This window comes from Oryctolagus cuniculus, chromosome 7 (genome assembly GCF_051225735.1).
Source record: "Oryctolagus cuniculus isolate XC-2025 breed Fujian yellow rabbit chromosome 7, ASM5122573v1, whole genome shotgun sequence".
Taxonomy (NCBI): Eukaryota; Metazoa; Chordata; class Mammalia; order Lagomorpha; family Leporidae; genus Oryctolagus; species Oryctolagus cuniculus.
In genome coordinates this window covers 74,203,339-74,227,186 of record NC_142873.1, presented here as the reverse complement: position 1 = coordinate 74,227,186, position 23,848 = coordinate 74,203,339, and the positions used below count along the sequence as shown (strand labels likewise).

The 23,848-nt window shown below is 38.2% G+C and overlaps 1 protein-coding gene and 1 pseudogene across 2 annotated transcripts in view; both read right to left on the bottom strand.

Moving 5' to 3' along the window:
• The window catches only part of DPYD (dihydropyrimidine dehydrogenase), a 962,066-nt gene that overhangs the window by 30,533 nt on the left and 907,685 nt on the right, over positions 1 to 23,848 (bottom strand). The gene's annotated exons all lie outside the window — the stretch shown is intronic.
• LOC127493512 (ubiquitin carboxyl-terminal hydrolase isozyme L5-like) overlaps positions 21,073 to 23,848 on the bottom strand; it is a 45,361-nt pseudogene continuing 42,585 nt past the window's right edge.

Here is a 23,848-nt window from a genome sequence, read left to right as displayed (position 1 = left end):
TTTTTTAAAGTTTTATGATAGGAAATAAAAAAGTTTTATGGTACAATGGTTAAATTTATGAGTCAATATGACAGGGTTAAGTGATACCCAGATAGCTGGTAAAACATTATTTCTGGGTGTGTCTGTGAGAGTATTTCTAGATGAGACCAGCATTTGAATCGGTAGACAGAGTAAAGATTACCTTCACCAATGTGGGCTGACATCTCCCAATCTGTTGAGGGCTGGAATAAAACAAAAAGGCGGAGGATGGCAAATTACTGGAGCACGGGCTGGGACACCCATGCTGTGCTCCAGGGCCACAGGCCTTGAACTCTAGAACGTTGCCCTCATCGCTCAAGCCTTCAGCTGCAGGCACTGAGATACACCATCGTTTCCCCCGGCCCTCAGGCCTTTCGGCTCCGACTGAATTACACTGTAGGCTCTCCTGTTTCTCCAGCTTGCAGAGCATATTATGGAACTTCTTGGCTCTCATAATTGAGTGAATTAACCCCGCATTACATTAGAACTGCTAGTTCTAATACATAAATACTGATTACGTATTCTAACACAGAGGGTCCAACATGGATCTTCATTTCCACACTGTCTACTACTGCTACATCCTCGCTCTCACAGTGATCTTGCCCTGAAGCCATCCCAGAATGAGACCTCTAGTTCTTTTTTTTAACTTTTATTTAATGAATATACATTTCCAAAGTACAGCTTATGGATTACAATGGCTCCACCCCCCATAAATTCCCTCCCACCCGCAACCCTCCCCTTTCCCACTCTCTCTCCCCTTCCATTCACATCAAGATTCATTTTCGATTCTCTTGATATACAGAAGATCAGTTTAGCATACATTAAGTAAAGATTTCAAAAGTTTGCTCCCACACAGAAACACAAAGTGAAAAATACTGTTTGAGTACTAGTTATAGCATTAAATCACAATGTACAGCACACTAAGGACAAAGATCCTACATGAGGAGTAAGTGCACAGTGACTCCTGTTGTTGACTTCTATCTCCTTGTGGGTCATCTTTCTACAAATGCTTCTCCCTACTCTCTATTCCCTGCTCAGTCACGAACTCAAACCTTCTTCAAAATTTGGAACTTGAGTTAATAGGGCTGCATAGTCTATAAGCTTTGAAAAAGTAACTTACTGGTCCAAATGAACATAACACAGTGCTAATGGGGAATGTAGGAGGGTGAAATAGAGTTCGTTTTTCTTTCCTTGTACTGTGGAGGATCTTTGCTTGTTTTTTGTAGTGATGATAGGGAAGGGGAGAGATATGAGAGAAACAAAATTACTCAACATAAGTTGTAGTGAGAGGCAAGTGTAAGTTCTATGAAGGAAGGAACTACATTTTCATCATCATCATTTTCTTCCTTTTCATCTCCACCAACATCAGCACTTTTGTTGAGCACTGCTATATACCAGATGCTTTGCAAAGTACAAGAATCTATAATTTCCTCTTCAATGCAAGCCAATATGGTAGAATTCTTACGTCCATTTGCAGAAGATAAAACTGAGGTTCAGAAAGGTGAAGTAACTTTTTCCTAGTCTCTCAATAATAAATAATAGATCCAAGATTCAAATCCCAGCCTGCCAAATGCCAGACCCTATTCTACATTGTCACTCATATTTCTTTGTAGTCATCATGAAGCTTTGTATTGGTAAGTATTTAATATATTTTATGGATATAAAGAGACATATTACATAGGTCCTGCTTTTCTTGAAATCTATGCTCCCTGATACTGAAGAGGAAAATATCCCACACAGTGGAAATCATTAAAAAAAATGCTGAACACATACCAGGCAAAATATCTGAATTAGTTCTGTCCTGTTTATTACTGGCCTCAAGTTTAATGAGCTCAAGTTAATACAGGTGAAAGGCCACAGTGTTACATGCAGCAGTTAATGAAATACCATAGAGCTGCTGAGAAAATGATTAGCAGACAAATGTGAATTTAATATACTTCATCTTCAAGAAGCAATGCCCCATGGGAGGCACTTTGCTGGGGGGGGGGGGCAACGTGGCATATTGGAAATAGTACTCACTTGAGAGTTAAGAGATGAGACTCTGAGCTTAGCCTTGCTAGGAGCTAGTTTTTTGACCCACAGCAGGGTGGTGTTCCCTCTGCATCTCAGTTTTCTTTAAAATCAGGGGTTTGAGATGATCTATGAGGCCCCTTCCAGTTATATATTTTGTTTTGTTTTCAAATTCACGGTAAGAAATCCCTGTGTTTTATGCCCAGGTAGAATCACACTGTCTGTGGATAAAATATTGCATTGAGTCATAATTATAACTCTCCCCTACCCCCAAATTAACCATACAAAATTCGGAGCTTATTTAAGCTGCAAAGCACAGAAAGCTTGGATAACATTTATCCAAACTTCCATGGTTGAATGAGTTCACAAACTGCTTCAGGCCTCATTGTTGAAAGGTATAACCAAAGATATCAGAGCTATTATATCTCATTACTAAATAATGAAATCTGTATATATAATTAATAGAATAAAATATTTTTGAAATGAGAGGTATTATAATTTTCATGAATTAGAAATTCATAGGTAGCAGCCAACTCTACATTATAATTAGCTTTAAAAAGTTTAATGTATAGATGCAAACTCACTGAGACATATTCTATGGAAAGCAATCACACAAATATTAGAAGTGATAACAAGAATGAAATCACCAAGCAACTAAAAATAAAATACATGTATACTTGTAGTTGTATTGGATATATATATTGGAATTTCAGGATATTAGGGAAAACGGAACCTTCTATGAAAGCAGTGCCACTTGCAAAATGATCCCTGATCTTAGCTGCAGGGATTAACTAAATGATGCAGAGAAAGCACATGCCTTTGGTGTGCCTCAGTTTTCATTTGCGTAAGACAGAAATATCAGTAATCACCCGCCCATTTGCTCTTCACAATGAATGTTTGAAACAGGGAAAGCACTAATAGATTAGTAAAATACAGCTAATACTATTTTGAAAACTGTAAAGCAGTATAGAAATGTATTACATTATTATATTGAGCATAAATCTGATTTATGCTGAATATAATAAAATATAATAATATAATATAAAAATGAAGTGAGTACTCTGAATTATGAAAATGTCACAAAATATTAACTACATAAAAAGAAAGACTTCTTGAGCTACAGTGCTTCCAGTGCCTTAGGAAGACTTGGGTGAAATAATTTGCTTTTGAACTCTATCTTCAAAATGCTACTACTTTCATAGCTAAATGCTGCATAAATGTCAAGGGCAAAATCCAACGAGAGGAAATGGAATAAAAATTATTTCACACAATGGGATTGGAGGGAAGGAAAACAGAAAAATGAGATGATGAGGAAATGGATTTTCTTTAAGTATAAAAAAATAGGACTCAGATTATCTTTGGAGTAGATTAATTATTTTATCCATATTTATTCAATGCAGTGCCTAATATCTTCCTATAAAAAACACTGGGATGACTGCTTTGAGTCTTTTTACCTGAAAGTATGGCACATAACCTAACCATTACATTTTGATCTATTCAAAAACCCTATTTTAAGTTATAATTCAGACATATTGGAATAAAATGGTCATTATTTTGAATGTCAATTTTTAGAGTTTCTATGATAAACAACAAATTTATCTTATAGGGGAAATGAAAGCAAGTGCAAGTTTTGTTAGATGACAGGAAAGAATTTTCTAATATAATTAATTACCATACCACAATAAATATTTAATATGGGAAATATCTTTTATGTATTTGACAAAGTGCTCCTTAAACATTAGCTTCTGCATGCAGAACAGTACTAAACATCCAAAGAACAAAATTCATCATAAATCTGTGTCTGTCAACTCAGAGACCACTGCTTCTCCTCTACATTGACTGGCTTTGTCCTTCTTGAGCTTTTCGGCTCCTATTTTACTCAATAATACTGTAAGGTTTTTGATATTTCAGGGGTGGGAAATCAAAGAAAGATCTAATAAGTTATGTCCTTGAAAAGGCTTACTTCTCAGAAATAATCATCAAGTGTCCACTGTTTGTCTAGCACACACAGTATGTGAGGCACTGAAGACATAATAGAGGGCAGAAGGATTATACATAAACAAATATTCAGATAGATATAGAAAACATTTATTACCATCTGCAATGATAGATACTTATCTGGTTATTTGCTCAAGGTCTAATCTTAATCTTACTCTCCCTTTGTTGTACTCACCAGGCAAAATCTTAGTTCTTGTCAAGACCAATTGTTCTGTAACTATATATTAGAAATTGAAAATGGCTGGTGAATAATACTGCTCCATTTCCAAACCCACAAGAATAACAAATGGATACTCAATGTTGCCCAATAAGCCAAGGTATGTTAGCAGTGTTAATTTTCATCATTTTCCCTCCACAAAATGACATTTTCATATCTTCTTCTCTCCACCAAATCTAAAATGCCATTTCTTTTCATTCTGAGTTAATGATCTTGCCTCATATTAGCAATTGAAAATACTAAAATCATTATTCTATTCTAAATATCATTAGTCCCTCTAATCTGTACTCTCACTCTCCATCATCTCCTCTGTTGTGACAGGAACTATCTTAGAGCCTTACAGAGAATCCACTCACGGACTCTGTCTCACATACCCTCTTGACCATCTGTAGAAATCTGTGTGATTTCTCTCTTTGACCATCTCAGAACTCACCCTAATTTTTGGATTATTTCCAATAGCACACAGATATGCTTTAATCTTTTCCATCTTTCAACTACAGACACTTCCAGGCATCATTTATCTATTTCTTTTCAAACCCCTTTTAAGCATTGTTAGTATCTGTCCTCAAATCCTCACTTTCTATTCACTCCTCAACATATTCTTTTCAGGGCTTTGTCCTCCAATACAAGCCATTGAAATGCTTCCACAGCAGGGCCAACATTTACTTTGCAAATCTGGTAGCAATCTTCGGAGGCTAACTTTATGTCTCAGCAACGTTCAATCTATGTAACCCATACTGCTTCCAAACAGGGTGGATATTTGGCATAGTAGTTAAGACACCACTTGGGAGGCCTGCACCCTACATCAGAGTGCCTGGGTTCACATCCTAACTCTGCTACTGATTTTGCAATTTCCTACTAAAGCACACACTGGCAGGGTGCAGATGACGACTCAAGTAATTCGGTTCCTGCCATCCACTTAGAAAACTTGGATTAAGTTCCTGACTCCTGGCTTCTGCCTGGTCCAGCCCAGGCTGTTGCAGGCATGTGAGGAGTAAACCAGTGGGTGGGAGATCTGTCTCTGTCTTTCAAGTAGATAATACAAATAAGAATAAATTGTTTAAAGATAAAAGAAATTCCATATATTTAGAAAAAGAATATCTAAGGCTCAATCCAGGATGCTCTTCTATATCTACCTATAAACATACTGTTTCTAGTGATTCATTCTCACCAATAGCTTCAATAGCATTTATGTTCACAGCTGTCAAATTTCTTTCCTGTCCTTTATACTATATTACAGATTCATATACCCAGAAATTTGATTAACTTATTTAATCAAATATTGAACTGTGAACTTCGCATGTCTTAAAAGGATCCTGATGGTAGGCATTGTGACACAGGGGGTTACGCTGCTATTTATGACTTGGGTTTCCTGTATCAGAGCACTGGCTGGAGTTCCAGGTGCTCTGCTTCTGACCCGGCTCCCTGCTATGTGCCTGTCAGTGCACTGGGAAAGCAGCAGAGAGCCACCCACGTGGGACATCTGGAAGAAGCTCCTGGCTCCAGCTTTTAGCCTGGCCCATGCCTGGTTGTTGTGGCCACCTGGAGAGTGAACTAGCAGATGGAAGATCTCTCTCTTTGTCTCTCCCTTTCTCTATAACTCTGCCTTTCAAATAAATAAACCTTTCTTAAAAAATTTAAATGTTACCTCCTCAGAGAAGCATTCCTGATTTCCCAATCTAAAGGAGGCCCTCCAAGTTACACTCTCCACATCTGCATTTAAAAAAAATGCTCACATTGTTTATTCATTTATTTTTTTTCTCTTCATCCCCTCTAGAATGGGCAGAATAGTGTGCTCAGCAACTTTGTTTACTGATATTTCTCCATAACTTTGGACAATGTGGGGCTCATTGTACATTCTCAAATGAAAGAACGTTCTAGATAGCAGTACATTTCTGAGTGCTGTAGTCTTTGAACTTGACTTGGCTTCCAATTCTCAATTGTGTTATTCACTAAATTTTTGACCTGGTCATATTTTGTTTAACTTTCATAAGATATCAGTTTCTTCATTCAAAAAATTGGAATAATATAATGTTATAGCAAGATTTAGTTTATGTAAATTATTCAAATGAAGTTAGAAATTGATATATAGTAGGCACCTAAGAATTCTTTTCATCAACATTATTTCATATAAATGCTTATTGATATTATTATTAAAGAAATTCTAGTAATGAATTAGATGTTTCTTTCGGTTATTAACATTGTGTATTTACAAATAAAATATCAGTAAAATTATCCTAAGCTATTTATTTTAAATATGGGCTTTAAAATATTTTCTGTATGCTGAACATTATGCTAGAGTAAACATTTCTTGTCCGGCCATCAAATCATTTTTTTCTAATATTCTAAGGGAATATTTTCTAATTCTAAGGGAATTCAATGGATTAAGCATATTTTACACGATGGAGAATTGCTTTATTTCACATTTAGATTGCACACACTATGTAAAGTCAGGATTGCTCATATAGTTATGTAATTTTATGCTCCACATATTTAAATAAGTAAAATTAAGTAAATGAACATCTGATAGTTGAAGAGTAAATGTACACAGCAGTGCTTAAAGAATGAAAGCAGGACCATTCTCTTGCCTAAAGTAAATGCTGTCATCTATGGGGGTAGGGGAGGACGCTAAGATCTGAGCCCATTACCGTGCTACTTCATGAACATCTGGCAGTCTGTCACTTCACAGGCAACAACATCTTCTCTAAACAGAAGAGACTTGAATTCATCAGGGATTCCCGTAGTACAGTATATGCTTAACTTAAGTACCTGCTTTTCCGTGATTTCCATAGATTATCATATTCATGACACTGTGGAGTGAAAGCATTCTTCTCACTCTCTAACCAGAACATGAAAAAGAAATTAAAACATTGGCAGGCACTTTGTCTCCAGTTTGTTGGACAAGTAAGAAAAGGACTTTCCACCCATTAATGTAAATGAAATTCTGTCAACTTAGAGCATTTAAACAAAGATGACAGCAGCCTGTCTATTAATAAATACCTGACAAGATAACAATTACAATTGTAGTTGACTGTTTTTCTTTCAATAAATGTAGGTCACTAGGTATTTTTAAAGAATCTATTTAAAAGAAAGCTACAAACCTCAAGAACTTTCTCCCTCATTTCTGTTACTGCAGAAAGAAACTTTAATTGTACCTTCTTGCCTTCTTTAGAGTAGTTCTAGAACATCATAACCAAAGCTTTTTAAGTACACATAACCATGTAATTAAAGACTTATTGTATGTGTGTATACACATACTCATACAATACATAGCTATCAATACAGGCAAGACATTTACATGCTAATGCAATATATTTTCTATTCTATAGACATTTAATGTAGGGTAGGTTCTCTGTCATCTGGGGATGTTTATTTAATTTAGGGATTACCTGAGTACTTGTGTTACTACTTCTATTTGATTTGGGATTTTTTTTTTCACTGTTGACTATCAGAAAGGGAGGATAAGGATATGTAACAAACGATCTACCTGGTTACTCTTCAAGCTTTGGGAATACACTAGTCGAGGAGGAAGAGGTATATTCAACGAATCAACTGAGTTTGGGGAGATTATTTGTGGGATTTACCATTCCACCATGCCCAGGACCCCATTACTGAAATTCAAGGAGGTGAGTTTCTGAATAAAATCAAGATGAACTTTTCAAATCTCCTTTTTGGAAGATCTTTCTATTTTCTCTGCCTATCGTGGTCTATGTAGAAGTATTAGAGTGTCAGTTATAAACACTGCCAAAACCATGGATAATTTTACCTTTGTCTAGTGTAAGTTCAAAGTAGAACACAGTATTTCATTACACTTAAGATGCTATCATATATTGTTTTTATTCATCCGATGAGGAAACTATGAACAAATAAATTGTTGAACATGTTATTAAAACTTTCTTGTCAATTTTAAGACATCCTTTTTCAGAAATGTTCAAACATGGAAAATTTATGTGACAGAGTTGATAAAATGTATTGTGTTCTTCAGGTACCTCTTGCCTGAGTTCTCGGTGTCTTTCTCCTTACTGTTAGTAGCCTTAGTAATGGTGTCTCATTGCTCTCAGAGCTTTGCTATGTGCAAATAACATCATCATTCCTAAAATTCTACTTATAAATAAAAGTCCACATGTTATAAGTGTAAAACTTCAAAAGGTTTACCATCAAAGAAATGCTGGAACAAACATTGCTCTATTTCCAGTTTTATTACAGAAAACAATGTATGAGTATCTCAAAGAAAGAGAAGATGAGATGGGACACTGTCAGATATTACTAATTTGGGTTAAAGTCAGATGTGAAAGCTTTTGGGATAGGTGACCTTGTTTTTTCTCATCTTCATTTCCCCTTCCATTTTTTTTTAAATTAAAGAATAGGTACTATATGTACTCTCACTTCTCAATCTTCCAATATGAGTTCAAGGAGAAAAATAAAAAAGCAACATTTGTTCCTTCAAAAAAAAATCATGTTCTGATCATGTAAATGATTTTTTGTAATTTAGTTATCCGAAAGAGACAGAGAACGCTCATTTGCTGGTATACCTCAAATGCCCACCAAGGCAAGGGCTGGGGCAGGCTGGTGCCAGAAACAAGTCACCCAGTCCAGGACTCCATTGTGGCAGGACCCCAATTACTTGAGCCATCACTGCTGAAGCTGGAATAAGGATCCAGAGCTGGGAATCAAACCCAAGTAGTCTGATGTGGAATGAAGGCTGCCTAACTGGTGTCTTTAACTGCTGGGCCAACTACTCACACCCTGACCACTTTCTTAGGGTCATGATTTCCCTCTAGTTTTTCTGAATGAATGTCTTTGTGTAAGTAATACATGAACATCTGACAGATTTACTTACTCCTTAGAGAAATGTCTGTTAATCAGTGTGCAGGGGTAATTCTAGCACTGCCTCTTCGAGATACTTTTTCTAAGGCAGAATGAGCTGCAGTAAGAAAGATTCATAGGGCAATGTCAAAACAACACAGCATCATTATGTTTTTTAGTGACTGATGTATGTTATGTCAACCAACAATTCTAGGAACAGTAGGTTTTCCCTGAATTAGAATGATTCAAAAATATAATGTCATATTTTATTAGAATCAATAAAATCATAAGCAAATACCATAGATTCCTGTTAGTCATCCAGTGATGGAACTGTGTATGTGGATACACGAATATATTCCCAAAATGCAAATCAGCTCTAAATACCTAAGTAAACTGTCTCCCACTTCACAGCCATTGTAATCCATCTCTTAGGTCAGACAATCCGCGAGATTTATCCTTCTGATCACACAGGATTTACTGCTTTTCGTCATTCATCTCTCACATCCAGTAATCCTTTTACCTCTCCTTTCCAAGTTTATAACTTAAATACAATCTATTCACTACTGAAAAAAAAGATTCTAGTGTAAATAGGGTGTCTTAGCCAAAGAAGCTACCACTGGCAATTCAACAGTTTTATTACACACAACAACACAATGGGGAGCCTGACTGTGTGCTAATCTTCCTAGGTGTTTCCTGTCAACACAGACAAGTAAGCTGGTTGCTGACTTTGGGGTTCTCACCTATTCTGACCTCTTTTTTATGGTCTGGCATCAGTTTATGTTTGAGAGAAATTTTTTGATGGGGCAGAATTGGCTTCTGTGAGTTCTACAGTTTGTTGTCAAAAATATTTTGAGTTTATTGTTTTTAAATTTCAAAAAAGAAGATCAGCTAATTTGTATTCATTCTTCAGAGTCCTAAGTGTTCATTACAAAGAGAATGATGCAGGGGCCAGCACTGTGGCGCAGCAGGTTAAAGCACCTATCTGCAGTGTTGGTATCCCATATTTGTGCTGGTTCGAGTCCTGGCTGCTCCACTTCCAATCCAGCTCTCTGCTATGGCCTGGGAAAACAGTGGAAGATGGCCCAAGTCCCTGGGTCCATGCACCCATATGGGAGACCTGGAGGAAGCTCTTGGCTCCTGGCTTCAGCTGTTGCGGCCATCTGGGGAGTGAACCAGCAGATGAAAGACCTCTCTCTCTGCCTCCCTGTAACTCTGCCTTTCAAATAAATAAATAAATCTTTAAAAAGAGAGAGAGAGAATGATGCTTTGGAGGAATATATGAAGTTTGTAAAATGCTTCCATAATATATATTTTAAGTGAAAGAAAAAGGTTAGAGCCATCTAAGTTAAAGTATTTTAATTTAGTTTAAGAAGTGATTGGTTTATATGTAAAACACACGTACACTGTGGGATCTCTAAGGAGTGAGAATAAAGGTGATTTTTATATTAATTTATTTTTCTAATTTCTACAGTGAGCACACATTGCATAATCAGAAAAGTGTTCTTAAAACAAATATTGTCTTAAAAGGCACACTAATGGGAAATGTTATTTAAAAAGCTTGTGAAGAAATAAAATTATAACTGTTATTATGGCCAAAACAGTATCCCATTATTTTTAAATATGAATCTCAAATTATAATCTAGAATGGTAGCTAACAAATTTATGCTTTGGGAGAATTCATGTGTAATGACTAAACAGATAGAAATATGATAAGCAAACCTCAGGCCTGCTTCTAAAATATAGTTAAGCACATAATAAGAAAGAAATATTCGTTCACAGCAGGAAAGCATGGCCTATAGTTGAGAATATAGATTTTTATTTCTGAGAATATAAAACTTTTAAATTTAGTTCTGGAAAATTAATACCCTTCAAAAATTAAACTATATTAACTTTCTACCAAGAATTAAAACTATAATGCTAGCTTTCATTAGAGTAGGTTCTTTTCCATTTGTATTGCTTAAAGAAGACATACACTTAGACAAATATACATAGGAAAATATTTATAATCAAAAACACAGATTAAAACTCTGTCCCTTTAAAATCAAGCTACCTAAACAGCTACCCTTTACTGAATGGCCCTAAGCCTAGAAGTCTCACATCTCCAGAAGGATCTTAGGTGCCAAGTATCACCTGCAGGTCTAGGTAGAATGAACAGAGCAGAGGTGCCCTAGAGTTGAACAAGTGTTTACTGCTGCACACACTATGTTTCAATCTGTCTATCTGTGAATTGAAAAAGCAAAATATTTTTGGAATAACTGTGGTGATGCCTTTTGTAGACCTGTCTTTTTAATGCAGAAGTCAGTGAGTATGGGAGAAACTGCACTAGAAAAATGAAACCAATGTATAAAAAGGCAAAGAAATACTTTATGTATATTAGAGGCAGCAGCAGCAGGTATGCTGGCTCTGGAAAAATAAGGCATCAGTGTAGCTGGAGAATCTGTAATCAACAGCTGGTAAGAGATAGTGAAGGGTGGGACTTTATAAACCTTGAAAACCCATAAAAATAATACTTCATCAAGCATTTAAAGTGAGTGGGTATTCATAGTCTCTAAGGCCTACCATAAATAAATATATATAATATGTATATAAAATATGAATATATGTGTGTATAAAATATGTACCACGAATGTAAATGTAAACCCACACAAGCACAGAGGTAGAAAAGCCAATTGCTTTATAAATTCTACCCTCTGGTAGAAGCAAAAAACAAATGCATAAAAGATAAACTAGGTACTGGCATATGATATAACAAAAAAGGAGTAAGTGCAGTAAAATGTTAATGAGTTAATAAAATATTGATTTTTGCCCTAACATATAAGATATTGCAATTCAGGAGATCTAGCTACACAGACTATAGATGCTGAGTCAGTGGAAGTGATCTGAGAGCCTGGGTAGTCTTCTGTCTGCATGACTCAGATACCGTAAAGCAGTGTTTACTGAGCACCGACAAATTCTAGGCATTGACTCTATCCCAATCCGTGAGGACACCCAAGCTGACCATACCATGGGAACCCTGGAAAGCATGGCTCTGGTGCATCTTTCCCAGACACAAGCTTAAGAGACCTGGATATATCCGTGTCCTTGAAACGGGTCATGGTGGCTGTGGGTGTTTGGTGTAGCATTTTAGACACCTTTTGTGATGCCCTAACGGGTTAATAAAGTAGTTTTTAAGAATCCTCTATGTTTATGTCTGCAGTGTGGCCATGTCAGTAATGATTAATGAGAGAGGTGTGCAGTTCCCTTGGGAGAACTGGCTGGCCCTTCTCCCCAGGGAAAGTGTGCTGTTTCTAAAACATTTTTTGCCTGCATGGCCTCTGTTGGAACTCGGCCAGTGCTGACAGACAACCACAGCCAAGTCACAGACAGACAGACATAAATAAGTTAAAGTCACTTGATGTGAAACTAGTATTTAAGTTCCCCACCTTGCACACAAGTTGCAATCCCATCCACCAGGAGGATGCTTCCTGTCGCAGTTTTCCTAGCTGGAGCCCAAATGCTGTCTCCAGGAGTCCCCGGGGCTTCTCTTCAGTGTTGTTGCTGTTGTCCTGTCTGGTGATGTGGCTTTCTCTTTATGCTTTCCTTTGTTCTTCCTTATTAATAAATATTGTGAGAGGTTTTTATTTCCTTGGAATTTGAATTGTCTACATGTGTGGCCTCATCACATAAGGCTTTAACGTTACATGCCTGCATCACACTTTGGAGGATCTGAATCCAAGTCCCAGCTCTGTTACTGATTCCACCTTTCCGCTAAAGTGTTCTCTGGAAGGCAGTGGTGATGGCTCAAGTACTTGGGTCCCTGTTACCCACATGGGAGACCTGGAATGAATTCCCAAAGAGCTCCTGCATTTCGCCTGGCCCAGCCTTGGTTGTTGTGGGCCTTTGGAGGGTAGTCATTTTGGGAGCTCTCTCTCTCTCTCTGCCGTTCAAATTAAAAATAAAGTCCATGGAAAACTTATATGTTAATTTTAGTACAAAAATTTTGAAAACCACATACAACAGGGTCTTCAAAAATTCATGGAATGTGCATATTATGAAAAAAAACACACCTGGATTTCTATTTTTGTACCAAAACAAACTATTTTTAACTCCATTTTCCTTGAACTTTTTGAAATCCAGTATATAGCTGGTGTGAAGTAACAATTCAGGAATCTACTACCTCATTTGGGAGGCTTTTCTCACAGACTTAGTTTCTGTATACAGTCTGTTTCCTGCCATGTTGTACAGTGCAGATCAAGTACAGGTTTTGGTTATAGGCTCCTGATACCTACTCTAGAAGGTCTGTGAAGAAGCAATCCCAGGCCCCTGGGGATAGAAAGCATCCTGACAGGTTGAAGATTTTAACACTAGCAGGTTTCCAAAATGAAACCTTTATTGATTGAATGCCTTATCAGCATCAAGTGGTACTCATTTATCTACTGCTTTCAATATATCTGAATACATGGATAAGCAAAGATCTCTTTCCTGAATAGTGTTCGCAGAACATCACCCAGAATCACGAGCTAAAGCAAAGCTTCCTTACAGTTGTCTGGTTGCAGGGGTCACTTATGCAAGGGTCAAGCACTCATCAGTTTCCCCACACACTAATTCACCCTATATACTGGGACCTTCCCATATTCCACAAGTTAATACAAGGACAATTAGAAGAAAACGTCAGTCCATTGCATGAGGACTGCATGAAACTTTTATTCTTATAATGTCAAAGGTAAATTTTTTAATGTTTTGTGTAGAAGTTTTGCATTTTTAATCATAAGTGGAAAATTAGTCTACAACCATTGTCTATAATTTTCTTTAATGTAATATTTTTATATTTTCATGTTAAAGTTGAACTTGATTCACTGATTTTTGGGGGAATTATCTACTTCTTTTAAAACTTTATGGAAAGGGAACAAATTTCATGTATTTGCTATATACAGATTTAAGAACATAATGGTACTTCCGACCCTACCCTCCTCCTTCACTTACTCCCACCCTTTTCTTGTTTTTCTTTTAGTTTTTACAATGACATACTTTCAATTTTTTTATAATCACAAGCTTAACTCTCCACTAAATACAGAATTCAATAAGTAATAAGCAGAAACTAGAATCGTTTAAATAACAGAGAACATCTGAAAAACTATTAGCTATTCAGATACAAAACTACCCACTCCTGATATCCTTTTAATAGTGAATTTTAAAATTTGCTTTCAATTCTGTCAACGATTACTGGTTATATATTTTTTAAATATGGGGGAAAGAATACAGCTTAGCAGTTAAGACTTGTTAAGATTCCTGCATCCCACATGGGAGTACCGGGGTTTGATTCCAGCTCCAGCTTCTGACTAGCTCCCTGCTAATATACACACTGGGAGGTAGCAGGCGACCGCTCAGGTATTTGGGTTCCTGACATTCATGTAGGAGACCTGGATTAAATTTTGGCTCCTGGCTTTGGGCCTATACGTATCTGTGATGGGGTATTTGGGAAGTGACTCAGCAGATGGAAAATATCTTTCTCTCTCCATCTCAAATAAATAAACATAAATAAAAACATAAGAAAGTTGGGGTAGGTTTTATTTAATTAGAAATTATCCCTTCTAGATGTTTTTTGTTAATGAATTATGTCTAAAACATTATTATTCCTAAATTCCCTCCTGTATGAGTTCAATTTTCATTTTTAACAGCATATAATTTTACTTTCTCCTTCTTTTGCAGTTTTATGATAATTATATGTATTTATTGGATTTTTCTTTATTTAAAAAACTTTTATTTAATGAATATAAATTTCCAAAGTACAGCTTATGGATTACAATGGCTTCCTCCCCATAACGTCCCTCCCACCTGCAACCCTCCCCTTTCCCGCTCCCTCTCCCCTTCCATTCACATCAAGATTCATTTTCGATTCTCTTTATATACAGAAGATCAGTTTAGCATACATTAAGTAAAGATTTCAACAGTTTGCTCCCACACAGAAACATAAAGTGAAAAATACTGTTTGAGTACTAGTTATAGCATTAAATCTCAAAGTACAGCACACTAAGGACAGAGATCCTACATGAGGAGTAAGTGCACAGTGACTCCTGTTGTTGACTTAACAAATTGACACTCTTGTTTATGGCATCAGTAATCACCCTAGGCTCTTGTCATGAGCTGCCAAGGCTATGGAAGACCCCTGAGTTCACTGACTCTGATAATTTTTAGACAAGGCCATGGTCAAAGTGGAAGTTCTCTCCTCCCTTCAGAGAAAGGTACCTCCTTCTTTGATGGCCCATTCTTTCCACTGGGATCTCACTCGTGGAGATCTTTCATTTAGGTTTTTTTTTCCCCGCAGAGTGTCTTGGCTTTCCATGCCTAAAATACTCTCATGGGCTTTTCAGCTGGATCCGCATGCCTTAAGGGCTGATTCTGAGGCCAGAGTGCTGTTTAGGACATCTGCCATTCTATGGGTCTGCTGTGTATCTCACTTCCCATGTTGGATCATGGATTTTTCTTTTTTTAATGTCACTTTTTGCTTCATATTGTGGTTACTTTCCAGACAGCTCTGGAAATGAGGACATTCCCTGTAGATCCACTGTGTGCCAGCCCAGGCTGGCCTGCCCTTCTCTGGGAATACCTGACTCTCTTCACATAAGTAATCTTCAGGTTCCACTATGAACTTTTCCTCCTTCTATCTTCTCCCTGTCCCTACCCATCTCTGGATGCTCTTTCCTTTTCTCTTTCTTTTCATTTTTTTTTAACTCTTTTTCAAAATTTTATTTAAGGTATACAAACGTCATGCATTTCATATATACAAATTTAGGAACATAGAGATTCTTTAAAGCTAGAAAATTTGGCTTCCCAACATGTAGAACCACTTAAATATCTGCACACATGTGGAGGAAGCAATAGATGAGTACAAAATAGATTCCATGATTCCTGCCTTCAGCATAGAGCCAGGAATAGGTAGTGTATCAAAGAATGGGCTCTGAGGTATGCATTTAGCCTACAGATTAAGACACTAATAAAGATGCCTGTGTCCCTCATTAGAGTGCCTGGGTTCAACACCCAGTACTGGCTCCTGACTCCAGCTTCTTGCTAATTTAGGTCCTTGGAGGCAGAGGTGATGGTTCAAGTGATTGAGTTCTTATCACCCATGAGACCTGGATTGAGCTCCTGGCTCCTGATTTCTGTCCTTACACAACCCAAACTCCTGTGGGCATTTGGGGAATGCAGTAGATGTGAGCGCCCTTCATGGTCTCTCTCTCTTTGTGTGTGTGTGTATGTGTGTGTGTGTGTGTATCTCCTCACTTTCTCCCTTCCTGCCTGCTCCCATCCCTCACTAACTCTCAAGTTTTAAAAACAATTAAGGGGCTGGCACTGTGGTGTAGTGGGTAAAGCCACTGCCTGCAGTGCCTGCATCCCATATGGGCACCAGCTTGAGTCCTGGCAGCTCCACTTCTGATCCAGCTCTCTGCAATGGCCTGGTAAAGCAGTAGAAGATGGCCCAAGAGCTTGGGCCCCTGCATCCACATGGGAGACCCAGAATAAGCTCTTGGCTCCTGGCTTCAGATAGGCACAGCTCCAGTCTTTGGAGCCATTTGGGGAGTGAACCAGTGGATTGAAGACATCTCTCTCTCTCTCTCTCTCTCTCTCTCTCTCTCTGCCTCTGCCTCTGCCTCTCTGTAACTCTTTCAAGTGAAATAAATAAATCTTTAAAAACAATTAGGTCTAACTGTATGAGCTGCATTAGTGGCTGTTTAAGCATCTGGGAAGAGCAGCATCCTCTGAAGAGTACTGAGTCAGGAATCAGGAGACTGAGCTCCTAGGATCTTATTTAAATTAGTTTTCTGCCACATTAAAAAACCAGCTCTCATCTAAGGATTTGTTCACCAGATTTCTCTCTTACTATCTGCTTAAAAGATTAGAGAGGTATAAAGATACACATTGCAAAAATAATCTAAGTTTTACTATCACATTTATCTGCTTCCAAGCTTTTACAACTGTTTGTTTTTAATAATTCACTTTTCAGTGGTTTAGACCAGGTCATGTGAAAATCTAAGTGAAGTGAGAACATTATTCTGCCAATTGCAGATGGACGAAAAGTTTGGAGGGTTCTGATTCCATTCTCGGCACGCTTACCTGGGCAAGAGACAGCAGCCGCCCTGACGGAGGCCTCTAGTGTACCACAGACAGACTCTTCATCTTTCTGAAAAATTGTTTTTAATGAAAGAGGAGGGATAACATAACCCTTATGGTTTCTTGAAGGCTTTGGAGACAAAAGGCTCTTGCCTTCCAGTATTAGCAACCTGGAACAAAAAGCATTCATTACCTAGCATGCTTGGTTTACTGTGATTTCTAGTGGCACACTAGAGCCCAAGCAGAACAGCTCTGGCAAAGAAAGCCTGACACTAGTGCTTTAAGAATCCTAGCTTATGAACATCAAGAAGAAGTGAATTCTTAAGCCACCCACAACACATCTCAACACGTCAGTGTGTCCCCAGCAGTCAGTAACCGTTTTCTGCACCAGAAGACCGACCGTTCAAGGCAACAGCATGGAAATTAGCGCACCCAGTGTCCTGCTTCGCAGCCCAGTGCCTTGATTTCCATGAGTTGACAGGGAGATGATATCAAAGGCTGCAGAAACGGTGTTAAGGGATAGCTCAAACGCCGGAGTGTGTGCTGGAGCAGGTGAGCAGTTAGGATCGTGTGTCACCGGCTGACAGGAGAGGGGGTGTCGGGCTACCCCGCGAGTGAACACGGGCCCTACCGTAGAAAATGTGCTTTTTGTTCCGACTCCGGATATCTAAAGGGAGGGGCAGCCTTTCTGGCGTGAATACACTGCTGCTGTGAGGATCCAGGCAAAGGTCTTCATGGGGTTTGTTTAAAAAGGTCAGCTCAGGAACTACTGACCCCCATGACTTCATCCTGACAGTTTCAGCCCTCTCACAAAATCACTCTTGTCACTTGTAGCCTCCTGTGCTTTTCTGAAAACAAAACCCTCCACCACCTGCCGTCCATTATTCCATCAGTGAGCAACATGCGCTCTCTTCAGCTGATATTTCAATTTATTTGTGGTTAGATGTGCAGTAATCCTCTGCCTGAAGCCGAGGGAGCAGTTTAAAGATTTAAAACAAAACAAAGCCAGTGCTTCAAACATCTCTTCATGCAAAGCTTACCAGACGCAGAAATGTGGCTAATTCTCAACCACACAAAAGCAAAATGAAGACACGCAGATGGTCAGTGCCTGCCCTCTGCAGAGGGAGAGGCAGGGTTGGCTCCAAGTAACAAATAATTATCCAGGCCCTTTGTAAATCAAGTTGTACCACTTCTCCTGTGAGCATCCACAAAGGCGGCTGCATATATTTGCTATTAGCTCCTCTTTGTCTGGGGATTTTGTTAATGCCCTTTCTTCCTATAAGTTTATGTCGTCGTGTTCTCACATTTGACACCGACTGCAATAGCCTTGCGGAAGGGACCTTTGTTTCTATTTTCTTCAAAATGTGTATTCCTCAATGAGGTTTCATCTTAATCTCTTCTTTTCAAAGGGATATGAATTGAACATGCAGAGAATCAGCCTAACAGGACCGATTATCAATTTCCATTTCCTTTCAGTGCCTTTGCCACCCGTGGGCCACCTAGACAGCCTTCCTCCAAGACAAAGGGTGTCTGAAGCGGACAACTTTATTTTATACACGGGTCTCTTGGTGGACGACAGAGACTCATCGCCCGCAATAAATCCTTCCTCCGACCCTTTCATATAATGCACAGCTGAGCTAAAAAGGAAATCAATGTTGCAATTTTAATTTAGCACTTTCATTCCGTTAATTTATCTTAAAAAAATCCTATCGCACGACTTTCCCTTGTCAAAACAGCCAATTCCTGCCAATTCCTGTCAATGTGAAAATGCTTTGAATTTCTGCCCCTCTCCACCATCCCCTGCCTTTTTTTTTTTTTTTTTTTTTTTGATTATAGTAGGATGGCTGTAAAAACCATGGGTCACATACTAAGCTCTCCATGTTTTTCTTGTGAGTGCAAAGCTTCTTTTGAAAGCAACGTGAGCTCAGCAAGTTGGAGAAGGATGCCAGCGTCTCTAGGGAGAAAAGAATCCAGGGCCAGTATCGTTTGTTAGCTTTGCTAAAGATGTTTGAGGTATGCGACTGCCATGGAATACCAAGTGTCTGAAGTGCATGTTTGATGGAGAAGCCTGATCGAATTAGTAAACCAGGGCTATTTAATCATGATTAATCCGTGGGGGGAGCTGGAAGTAATGAAAAACATTGTGCTTTCCGTCGGGGCACTATACAATGACACCGGTTTCTTTCTTTTCTCTCTGTATTTCCAAACCTGTGAATAAGCCACAGATGGAGGCTTATTACAGTGCTGTCATAGAGATATGGGGGCAACTGGACGCCACCCTGCATCGGTGGCCATGGTGGAGATGTTCAGTGGGAGGCTTGGGGAGAATACTTTGGGACTGCAGACTGTTGGGTGGCCAACAGCACTCTTTTGTTCAAATATCACGTTGCTGGAGATATCTTTCCTAACCATCTTCCCTGCTTCCTGACACTCCTCCTAGTCTACCCTTCCATGCCTTTCTTCACCCTTAGCGGTTACGACTTTCAATCTCACCTTATAATATACTTACTATCTGTTGACTGTCTATCTCACCAAAGGTAAGCATCCTATTTGCTCATTAAATTATCTTCAGAGTAGGGAATAGCTTTTTAGATCTTGTGGGTGTTCCAATAAAGATGTTTTCAAAAGAACTGCTGGAGGTCTCTCTGTCAAGTGGCCCCTTGGGTACAGAATGGCAGTGTTGGACCTGTAGAGCTACCCCAGAATGGAGACCTTGTGTGAAGGGGTTACTGCAGGCTGATTCACATAATGACTGTGTTGGCAAAGAAAACCACCGCTTGTTCTCTTTCTTGAAAATAAAACCTTCATGATCTCTACAAGATGTGAACATGGTACAGGAGAGGGAGCCCAACTCCAAATAGTGGCAAGGAATTAGCCTCAGTGTGGGCTTGTAAATAAAGTCAGGTTCTGGCTCTTGAGTGTGGCTGAGATAAATCTAGGTGGTCTGAGTTTAAAAGAGGCTTCAGCTATTGGATCAGCAGGCTTTATGAAAAATAATTCAATGAGGACCATTATAGCACATGTACTAAACACTGCAAGGGAGACACATCACGGCAGAGATCAACAGGTGGACTATGACCTAGGGAATTAGCAGGTGTGTTTCAAGTCTACAGCAAGATATAGAGTGTGCCTTTCTGGGGAATCAGGGAAGGTTTCTCCAAGAGATTGTCTTGAATTTACTTTTCTTTGTTTTTTTTTTTTTTTTTATAAACTATATAAAAGGTTTATTGCTGTTTTATTCTAAACAGAAAAAAGAGGGACAATGCATATATCTCTGAATAAGTGCAAAGGCAAAAAAATCCATGCCATAGAATATTATTCATCAATAAAAAATACTATTGATACACTAACAGCCAAAGTGAATTTCCAGAGAGTTATGCTGAGTTAAAAATGTTAATGCATTGTATAATACATTAATAAACTTTACACATCAATATTCTTTAAATGCTAAAATTTATGAAACTAGGGATTAATGGGGGAAGGAAAGAAACCTGAGGTATCCTTGAGGTGATGGAATTTGTTATACCTTGTCTGTAATTGTCCGTATGTTGGCGGTGATATTGTACTGCAGTTTCATAAGATGTTACCATTGCAAGGTGGAATACACATGATGTCTCAGTATTATTTCTTAAAAATGAATGTGAATGTATAATTATCTCAAAATTGAAAATTTAACTTACTAATTGACAAACCCTCAAGAGTAAAACTCTAGTAAATATTTGTACAAGTATCAAACAATACAAAATATGGAACTGAATAGATATCAACATGTTGAACTTCTCTGAAGATAAGTTGTCCTATTATTCTGTAATGGATTTCCTGAATGCACGAATCCAATCAGAATTAGATGTTCCATACGTATTGCTAAGATAATAACAAAAGTTTTTTTTTAAATGCTTTAAAACCAGAATGTTATGTTAATGAGATTAGCTGAGTCACTTTTGTATCCTTTTTTCTATAACTGGTCACACTGCACTGATACAGTTATCCGGATTGTATGTCCTTAATCGGTCTTTCTCTTAATCCATCTAATTCATACTGTCAATCATTAACAGGAACATAACTGACAAAGTGAAAAGCATCTTCATTTGCTGATGTCTTTGCATCAAATTCAGACATTTGCTGTCTGGTAAAACCTTGTGTACACGTGGAATCACATCCAAATTGCTCAGTGCCATACTTTTCATAGCTGCATCAAAACTTTGTGAAAATTCTTCAAACTCTGATAACGCCTCTCCTAAGTGGACATCTTGATGGGTACAGTTCAGTAACACACTTATTTTGGCTTGAGTAGCACAAGCATTATTAATTAGCTGCTTGGCAAAAAATATTGTGTCAAGTCTGGAGTGCTGGACCTCTGAGCCTGCTGGTTCTTCTGGCTGCCACTTGAGAAGAAAAATTAACCCATGAACTGGCTTAATATATATTCCTTGTTATCTTTATATTTCTTTCTTAATATCTTTTTAAAAATGACTTATTTAGAAGTCAGAATTACAGAGAGACGGATAATCTGTATGCTGGTTCATTCCCCAATGGCCACAATGGCCAGGGCTGGCCAAGCAATACTTCATCCAGGAGCCAGGAACTTCATCCAGGTCTCCCATGTGAGTGCAGGGGCCTAAGTACCGAGGCTATCTTCCACTGCTTTCCCGGGCACATTAGCAGGGAGCTGAATGAGAAGTGGAGCAGCGGGGATGCCAGCACTGCAGATGGCAGCTTAACCTGCTGCACCAGATTGCTGCCCCCTTAAACTGTACCTTGACCCAAGAAGAGGAGACTAGTGGATGATTATTGTGACTCTTTAATGTCATTAATTGACTTTTTAGTCCTCAGATACACTGCTTTGCTTAGTCAAACTAATAAGGTTGCCTACACTCTCAGATCTTTTTCTTCTATGCTTGGATCTAGTTAGGTCATACCATCCTCTATTATTTTCAAAGGTCAATGAACATATGGCCAGGGCCTGGCACAGTTATTTAAGATTTAAAGATAAAACTTAAGTTCCAGGGGATTCCAATTCAATCCCATCGAGGTGGCATGTACCAATGCCATCTCACTAGTCCAGGTGATCAATTTCTGTTCATAATTGATCATAATGATAGGACTAAGAGCCAAAGGGATCACATAAACAAGAATAGTGTCTGCAAATACTAGCTGATAGAATCAAAAAGGGAGAGAATGATCCAACATGGGAAGCGAGATACACAGCAGACCCATAGAATGGCAGATGTACTAAACAGCAGTCTGGCCTCATAATCAGCCCTTAAGGCATGCAGATCCGGCTGAAATGCCCATGAGAGTATTTCAGGCATGGAAAGCCAAGACACTCTGAAAAAACACACACACACACACACACACACACACAAACCTAAATGAAAGATCTCCGCGAGTGAGATCCCAGTGGAAAGAATGGGCCATCAAAGAAGGAGGTACCTTTCTCTGAAGGGAGGAGAGAACTTCCACTTTGACCATGGCCTTGTCTAAATATGATCAGAGTCGGTGAACTCAAAAGGCTTCCATAGCCTTGGCAGCTCATGACAAGAGCCTAGGGTGATTACTGATGCCATAAACAAGAGTGTCAATTTGTTAAGTCAACAACAGGAGTCACTGTGGACTTACTCCTCATGTAGGATCTCTGTCCTTAGTGTGCTGTACTTTGAGATTTAATGCTATAACTAGTACTCAAACAATATTTTTCACTTTATGTTTCTGTGTGGGAGCAAACTGTTGAAATCTTTACTTAATGTATGCTAAACTGATCTTCTGTATATCAAGAGAATCGAAAATGAATCTTGATGTGAATGGAAGGGGAGAGGGAGTGGGAAAGGGGAGGGTTGCGGGTGGGAGGGACGTTATGGGGGGGAACCCTTTGTAATCCATAGCTGTACTTTGGAAATTTATATTCATTAAATAAAAGTTAAAAAAAAAAACTTAAGTTTTCAGTTGATGAAACATGGACCAAGAATTATGTCACTAACAATAACACTGTAGGTTCTCATTCCATTTCTGAAAAGTGGGTATTTTTATATAGAAGTTGAGTATTTGTTCTGCAGGTGATTCAATACTAAGATATACATCCAAAGAGTTTACCATACTTCCTATGACAAAATTTATTTTTTCTAATAAATTCTGCCTCTAATATTAAGGCTGGGTTTCACTGGCTCATGGAGATTTAGTCATTTATTGTCCTCTGAAACTGGTACTATCAAATAAATTTAAGGAAAACAGTAAAAGTTTAACTGAGTTGGGTTTGAAATATAGTAGTTTCAATAGCCCAGAGGACTCTGTAACTTTCAATCTGATAAACAAAGTAAATATATGAGGAAAAATATATATGCTTCTTGGCATCACATTTATATACTAGCTTATTTATGAAATTTTTCTTTATTGGTCCTTTGTATGTAAGAAAATCAACAATCCTGATGCTTTAAAAATGGTGAGAGCATTTATTAACCAAGAAAATATGCATAAACATATACACACAAACATATATCAATACTGACTTTTGCTTTTAATTCTCTTATTTGCCATTCTCTAATTTTTCTATTTGATATCTATATAATTTTGAAGAGACTTTTTATTTTTTGTGAGCTCCATTATAACACCCTAAGTATCCTATTTCCTATTTAGCTGCTGCTGTGTTTAGGCGGATGCCTTTATTGAGTTATCAGAGGACTGTGCAGGTTCCGAGCCCTGCAGCATAGAGAAGCA